Here is an 8,586-nt window from a genome sequence, read left to right as displayed (position 1 = left end):
GGGATGAGCTGCTCACCCCTTTGCTGTGGCTTTGCCTGCCAGACCTTATGTCCTTGCCCTGAAGCACAGCATGGAGCCCCACATTAGCTCTCCCATTGAAAATATGCTTGTTCTGCCCTTGTGCCTGGTTCTCTGTCAGGTTCATTTAGTGACACTGACTGAAACCAAGGCAGAGAGGGTGTTTTGTGCCTTTACACCAAAATGTGCCCTCTTTTGGGCATCCCACTTCAAGCCAGAAGCTGCAGAATGGGAGATTGTGTGTGGGTGATGGGGAAGCTCCCGTGAGGCTGGATTAAGTCTCCAGTCCCCATTAACCCTGTGGTGGGAGTACTCCCCATGCCCACCTGCAAGCAATGCCCTGCCAGGTCTCCTCACTACGTACAGTGCTCCAGAGGACACAGCAGCTGCACCTCTGATAATAAATGAAATTTGCCCAGACCTCTTCTCTGTCACTGAGGCCAATCAGCTCTTCGAACAGCCTGCAGCTGTACTTCTGAGTTTTTTGCTCTCCAGAACAGTGTAACCTCTTCCAAGTTGCCTGCTGGGAGAGGTGGCTGACCAGTGCTGGTTCCTGAACTGCACTGGAGACTTTTCTAACAATATAACAGTGCAGATAAGTTCCAGTGCTTTGGAAATGGAAAATCCTCTGGCAGTATTTAATTTATCAGTCAAAAAAGAGATTAGATGTCTTCAGTATCTTCAGAGGAATCACAGAGGACTTCTGTGATTCAAGGAGCTATTCCAAAACACCAGTGGTATGGGAGAATTTTGTAGGGCTGCTGTTCCAGGAAAAGCAATCACTGCTTGAGCTGAAGCCATTGCTAATCTGAGCATGAGTCTATTCAGCAAGTTCACATCTGCCACATCTGTGGCAGCCAGCGGCCGTGGGGTTCTCGGTGCACGCCTGCCCATCTGCTGAGCATCCCCCTGCATCCCACACCACTACTGCACTCCCAGCTCCCTGCCCCAGCCCTCCTTCCTACACACCAGGAAGGAGACAGAGCCGGGCACTGCAGGTGTTCCCAGAGCAGCCCTGCTGGGATGCTGGAGCAGTGTCTGGATCCCAGCAGCACCGTCAGCGAGGGGATGTGCCGATGGCCGTGCCGATGGCCGTGCCGATGGCCGTGCTGATGGCTGTGCTGTCCCCTGCCACACCACCCGCTTCACCACTGCCTTCAGGCTCACTGCACACAGGGCCTGTGAACAGCCTGAACAGCAAGTCAAAGCAAACCTGGCCCACAAACAATACACATTGCTTCTTCCACTAGAAAACAGACTATGCTAAACACAAAACATTGCACCTGGAGTCTGCTCCTTGGACTTATTTAGAACTTTATTAAAGTTATATATATTTCAATTAAGCATCCATCAGAGTTTAGTAAATCAGATGACACATGGCAGCCAATTAAACCAACCATATTTCAGCACGGTGCAAGTGTGCAGCACCATATGCAGCAATGTATATGGGGGTAAGAGAAACTCGCTGACGACTCTGTACTAAAGCATGTGATCCCACTCAGTTCTGGTAAGATTTCCATATAAAGAAGAAGTTTCCTGTCCTAGTTTCATCTAGGATAGAGTTCATTTTCTTCTTAGTAGCTGGTGCAGAGCTGTGTTTCGGATTCAGTATGAGAATAATGTTGATAACACGCTGATGTTTGGGCTGGTGCTGAGCAGTGCTAACCCTGAGCCAAAGACTTCTCAGAGTCCTGGGCTCTGCCAGTGAGCAGGAGCAGAAGCCAGGAGGGAACATGGCCGGCAGAGGTGACCTGAACTGGGCAAAGGGATATTCCACAGCCTAGAATGTCATGGTCAGTGTATAAACTGAGGGGAACTGTCTGGAAGGGGCTGATCACTGCCCAGGGATGGGCTGGGCATTGGTCAGAGGATGGTCAGCAACTTTATTGTACATCACTTGTCTTTCTTGGGGTTTATTCCTCTCTCTGTTTTTGTGATCTCTCATTACTATTTTTTTTTTTTTTTTACTTTACTTTGATTATTAAACTGTTCTTATCTCAACCCATGGGTTTTATCTTTTTCTGATTCTCCTCCCCATCCCACTAGGGGTGAGGGGAGTGAGTGAGCAGTTTAGTTGCTGTCTAGGGTTAAACCATGACACTTCCTTATCTGAGATTTCAATAAAGATTGGGTTTCTGTCATCTGTCCAATTTATTCTGAGCCGTCCTCAGGTTCCCCTGCATCGCTATGAATCACTTCCCCAGAATTACGTGCAGATATTTAAAATGTATGCCTGGAGTATTTTAAAAACAGAGCTAATTGCCAGTTTTGGGCTCCTTTTGCACAGTCTATCAAGAAGATTTTGAAGATTAACTGTTTTATTAGATAGCCAGGATTAGATCTTCAGCTGTATAAAGTAGGGCAATCCCACTGCAAATTCCCATATATGATCCTTATCTCACTTGTGCATATGTCTTCAGCCTCAGGCTACACTCACTTCTTCTGCATCCTGTGAGAAACCCAGTGGGTGGAATAACCTGTTATGTATCCTAGTGTGGGGAGATGCTGTTGTAGCACCTGCCCTAGAGCCCATTGAAGGCAGCAAAAAGCTGCACTTAGATTTTAGGATCAGGCCTAAGCCTGGCACTGCAAAGTACAGCATAAACAAGTAATTTACTTCCACTATGTGCCTCATTTTCAGTGACTTCAATGAGACTCAGAAGTGAAATTTTCCAGAGACTGATTTGAGGCCATGGTGAACAGGTTATTGAATCAGAGCCTGGCTGGGGTTGTTTCATTAGCAGAAAATGGAACAGGGGTTGCACTGAGGGATGCTGCTACAGACCTTCCAGGGCAGATGCTCACACTGCCACTCAGTCCACCACATGCCAGATCCAAACTTTTCAGATGCTGCAGTTAACCTGCCACAGTCCCGATGGAAAAGTCCTTCACAACTTAATAGGAAATTCTAGCCTTGTTAATGCCTATTTTAGGGCTTTTTAATATTTTTAATTTTAACAGGAAATTGCATATAAAACACTGTAGAATAGACAGGAAATCTGCTGAATTTCAGGGGGAGTTCTGATTTTTTTTACAGTTCCCTATCCTTGAAGATCCTCATGATTTCACCAATGTTAAATTCTGCAGGACTTTTCCACAGAGGAAATCTGTCATTTATTTTCTTTACAGTTTCAACTGAGCAAATACAGACAAAATAAAGTTTACTGTGGCACAAGGGAGGCTTGAATCTGAAGTCACTTTTCAACCAATACCTGGAGCTGTGAGTGATATCTCATGCTCAACAGCTGACTATGTTGTTTGAAAAATCCTGTTACATGAGCAAATAAGAGGAAAATATCCTGCTCAAAGCTTTTCACTTTTGCAAAATTTCTTTTTTTTTCATTTCTTCCTCTATCTGCCTTGATTTTAAGAGACTGACTCACAAAAAGTGTGCTTTTCCTAGTCAAGAGAGAGCTGTATCCTCAGAATTATCACATCTAATCTAAACTGAATCTTGATCCATGTGTTTCCTCAAGCTCCAGACTGCTTGAGATTCAGGGCTGTAATTCAGACAAATCTTCCCGGTGAAGATTAATTACATCTGGGTTTCCCTGCAGCTTCAGAGACCCAAAAGGCTGCAGAGAGACCAGCAGAGATCTGATTTTTAAATGAAGAAAGACCCACTGGTGCACAGACATCTTTATATACCCAGTTTGTATCTTGCATATGCAAGAACAGGATGATTGAGTATTTGTATAGGTCTTTGTCTAATTGGGAGACTAATTATTCAGGTACAGATTTACAAAAAGAAAGAAAGAGGGGTGAAAAAAGGTAGAAGAGTAGATTATCAGTTTCATCCTACCCAATCCATGCTCCTCCATCCCAAACACCTACAGAGTCTTCTTCCCTTCCCAGGGCTCCATCCACTCCTGCCATTCGGGCACATCTTTATGCACACACAGTGCTTGCTTTAGAATCACGAATCATTACGTTTGGAAAAGACATTTAATATCATCAGGTCCAACCATCAGCCTAGAACCACTGACATGTTCATCGTTAAATCATGGCCTTTAGTGTCATATCCATACTTTTTGAACACTTCCAGGGATGGTGACTTCACCACTTCCCTCAGCAGTCTGTTCCAATGCTTTACAACCCTTTCTGTGAAAAATTTTTTGCTAATATCTAATTAAATCTCTTCTGGTGTAACTGGAGGCTATTTACTCTCATCCTTTCCTTGCTGTGTTATACAAGGTGAAACACCCATGTGCTATCTGGATGCATTCAGCATTGAAATTTGAGCCATACTATCAAAGCTGATTGATAGTGATAAATAACATAAAAATCAAGAGGAGATTTTATGCTTTGAGTTATCACAGTAGTGCAGAGAACCCTCCACAATTTTGAAGTGGTTGCTGCAAAATGCATGTTTTGATTCAGTGCCCTGGAAATCTCATATCTGCAGCTAATATTTCTTTTCCAATTATTGCTATGATTGGATAAAAGATATTTTAATATCTTTGTGCTAAGAGTTCTATCTAGAGAGAGAGAGAGGTATTTCTACTGCACTGCAAGACCATTACATTTATTTGCACAATTCACTTAACTCTAGTCCATGATATCGCCAGAAGCTCTTGATGGAATTATGGTTTCATAATTATAGCTTTATACATTATAGTCCTTAATAGCCTTAGGGCTGGACTCTCACTTGCAATAAATTATCAGGGCTTCATTGATTTTATTGAAGTATATGGAGGAATGTCAACTTACACCAGCTGAAACCTGAGGTGAGATCTTCACCCTTGAAGTCATCAGGAGTTCTGCCATCAGCTTAAAGGCAGCCAGAAATTAACCCTTACTTCTCATTTTTCTTAGCCACTCTGCTACCATGAACTGCATCAAGACAATAAATTGTTGAAGCTAATGCTGTCACAAACTGAGATGCTGCTAATGATCAAAATCTATCATTATCACTCATATTCTAAAAGGTTGGGCACTAAAAGGTTTGATTCCCTACCAATCTGCACCTTAGGTTCCCTTTGTACAGACCAATACAGCAACCCACCCCCAACTCCTGCAAAATCCTAATGCATTTTTATGGAGGTTCTTAAATATGCACACATAAAGTTTCAGAGTATGTCACTGTGCACTCTCAGCTAATTTACTGTTCATATATGAGCCTCTGTGAAAGGAACAGATAAATAACAAGAAGACATCCAGCATTTCAAATGGTCAGCAAATGGATGGATGAGTTCACATGGGCTTCTCTGGTAACCGCCACAGCTTCCTGCCAAAAAGCCAGACAGTGGAAGAGGAGGTTAAAATACTGAGTGTGGGGAAATGCATTGCACTGCGGGAAACAAATATATAACATTCATATGTAAGTAGTGAAAATCACTCACTGCCATAGGTCAGATCTGACCTAGTATTGATCACTTGGGGTGGATGCAACAATCAGTCACTTAAGAATAACTACAATATGCTGTCAAGTCTTTCCCATTAAAATAACATATACAGCATCAATGTATTTTAATGATAACAATATTTTTTGTGGGCTTAAATTTGGCTATTTGTATCTTCAGTTATGGAAACAGAGCTACTGAAGTTTTCAGTCCATAACAGCCATTGGGTTTTTTTGGCAGCTAAAATGTGGATGTCTGTGCCTTGCCCAAAGTCAGCTTTGGCAGGTACATCAGACATCACCAGGTCCTAAGTCTGAGCAGTGAACTTTTGATTACAGCTTATTGCCCTCCAAATCTAATTCCTTTAAAAATCAAAACAGATCCTCCAGAGGAGGATTATTAGGGGTCTGCTAAGGATAGAACAGCACAGGCCCAAATTTACCAACAGATGAGATGGCTGTGGCGTAGGCGAAAGAAGACATAAAATGTTTATCCCTTTAAGCCACAGAGACTGATGAAGGGTAAGCTGGAGGGAATGCTCTCTGGAGACCTCTCCTGCACTGCACTGCTCCAGTTTTGCTTTCCTCTCTGCTTATGGTTGTAACTGTATTATTTGTCCTTCCACTAAGATAAACATAACATACCCACATTTGAATCCGTTATGACAAATTTACTGGGTTCACTCAGAAAAAGGTTATCTGTTGCTTCTTCATAGCCCCACCACAGAAAGGTAAGAGTGGGCTGGTGAAAACACTGAGCTTCTCATAACTAGAGAATCATGGCCAAGGGACAGGCAGGTGACGAGGAAGCTCCTGCTCCAGTGTGGGCTGTGCTCTCCCCAGGAGCCTGTGGCAGCTGGAGCACCTTTTCAGCTCTGATATATCAAAGGTGACATTTGGGAAGAAGGACCATGACAAACAAAAAGCAACTACAGAAAGTCAGGAAAATGGAAGCCAAACCATTTCCAAGGAGCAGATAACTGAGAAGTTAGAAACACTTGGCCAGATACTTAGAAGTGGACAATTTAGCTTAGAGGATAATGCACTGATGCCACAAGCTACCCTGAAAGGGTAGAGTGTCTGTCACAATGGGCAGTTGGAATTCTTTCAGGTCCACTGCAGCACAAAATGTGGTGGCAGGGAGGAGCCCACTCCAGCACGAACTCCTGAACCCACACGCTTTCATGTTAACTCAGCCCTAAATATAACATGCTCTATCAAATGCAAATTGATAAAGTCAGTCCAGGGTTTCTTCTCCTCTGCTGCCGCTTGAAGAATGCTGTAAGCAGTTTCATCTCAGTCATTCAGTGCTAACAGATGCCTCTGCTCCTTGCACTGATGGAGAAAAGGGAAGTTTTCACATAGGGAACACAGTTACTCCAAACTACCTGCAAGGCAGTGATGAATACAGCCCATGGGACCACATTTTTGTGGGTACAGCACATTAACAGAGCATTAACCAGGAGAACGTTAATTACACATTGTCGCTGCTGCTCACCCAAAAGGAATTCAGACTAGCAAAACATGTTCGTAAAAAAGAAGGCATTTGGAACAAATCAATGTGTGTGTGACATAAAAATGCCTAGGAAGGGTCTGCAAGTCTTGCATCTGCCTCTCAAGGTCTCCCCAGCACCATCAAACACACCCTCAGATGATGGTCCAGTGACTCTGCACTCCACTTAATGAGCACTGACAGGGAGATCAGAACAAAACCCAAAATACCCTCTGGTAACATTTCCACATATAAAATCTCCTTTTCTAGGGAGTTTTGAGCTCATTTTTTTTATCTTAGTAATCCTGTTTTAAGACAGACTTCAACATTCCAGTGACCGAGGGCCAAGACATCTGGGTCTCTGAGGTTAGAATGTGCTGTGAGGACACAGCTTCCTGATTCTCTGCCCAGTTTCATCTCCAGAGTCTCCCAATCTGCTGAAATCCACATTTTCCCCAGGGATCACAAACCAGATGGGGACAAACCAGCACAGCACACCCCGGGCACTCAGCACAGCACACTCAGCACTCAGCCATCAACCCTTGGAGAAGGAGACCAGGAGATCCATTCTGCCACGTCTGTGACTGCTGGAGATGACACAGTGTAGAGAAGAAAGTCCCAAAGTGTCAAGTCAATTCCTCTCACCTACAGACGATTTGGTTTCTACTCAGACCAGTTTAATGGAGTCCTGATTGTCCATCTTCAGGGCAGTGTGGATGAAAGCATACCTGCCAGTGCCATCACTACCAAATCACTGTTCAGAAGAGCAAAGTGACCTGGATTTTAAAATCTATACAAGAGCTGCATTCAACAGCTGGTTCTGTTAGTGAAGCACTCTCCTGTTAATGTATGCACACGCACGGGGCAAAGCCTGGTGCGAGCGTGCGACTTTGGGTTAAAGGCACCATTGCTTTATAAATTGTGCACAATCATCCGTAATCTTTGCAAAATACAAAATACAGTTTGCTCTCTGTTGCCTGTTTTGCACAGTCCTTTCATTACAGAAACATCTGTTAGAAGTGCTTTAGCTGAGATCTCGTCAGAGTTTCCATTATAAACCCCTATATTCAAGGGGTTACTGCAACTGAGCCATAAAAAGTTGCTCCAGGCTCAAACTTGGCATAAAAGGTCTCCAGTGGGAGAATTATTTTTTTTCTAAGCCCAAAATGTTAAAATACATGCAGTTAAACAAAAGCAATTCACTTTCCCTCAGACTGCCTCTCCTGATTCTATATGTGTTAGACTTACTTACATGTAACATTACTAACATTGCGCATGAGCCTTCAAAAGCAAACTATTGATTAATTAATTCATTAAGAGATTTGTTAAAATAAAGTAACTAACTTCACAGCCTTACTGATTCATTTAAAATATAAGTGGCCAGATGATTTCAGATAGAAAAGCAGCTACCACTTAGAAAATAAAATACCCATCCATATAAAAATCAAGGGGGAGGAAAGTACTTTTAGGTCATATTTTCATCCCCAGCTTTAACTAACTTTCCTCTTGCAGACAATGGATTTACCCTTGGGCTGGCAGTGGGATCTAATGACCAAAATGACCCGAGGGCAAGTAGAGAAGCTATTTTTCTTTCAGAGGCAGCCTGCTCTAGCAGGATGGTAGAGATTAGCAGAAAGATGTTAAGTAGGAGGAAATATGCTTGTTTAGAGAAGATAAGCGGGGGAGGGTGGGTGTGCGCGCATGTGTGCCTCTCTGTACTGTACTGATCAAGGCA

General features: G+C 43.3%; 1 long non-coding RNA gene across 1 annotated transcript in view; it reads right to left on the bottom strand.

Moving 5' to 3' along the window:
- Positions 1-2,076: 2,076 nt before the first annotated feature.
- LOC104692639 overlaps positions 2,077-8,586 on the bottom strand; it is a 50,064-nt gene continuing 43,554 nt past the window's right edge. The window contains exon 7 of the long non-coding RNA XR_005604694.1: positions 2,077-5,245. This is a non-coding gene — a long non-coding RNA (uncharacterized LOC104692639). The remainder of the gene's footprint in view (positions 5,246-8,586) is intronic.

This window comes from Corvus cornix, chromosome 2 (assembly GCF_000738735.6).
Source record: "Corvus cornix cornix isolate S_Up_H32 chromosome 2, ASM73873v5, whole genome shotgun sequence".
Lineage (NCBI taxonomy): Eukaryota > Metazoa > Chordata > Aves > Passeriformes > Corvidae > Corvus > Corvus cornix.
This window is presented reverse-complemented; position numbering and strand designations above follow the sequence as displayed.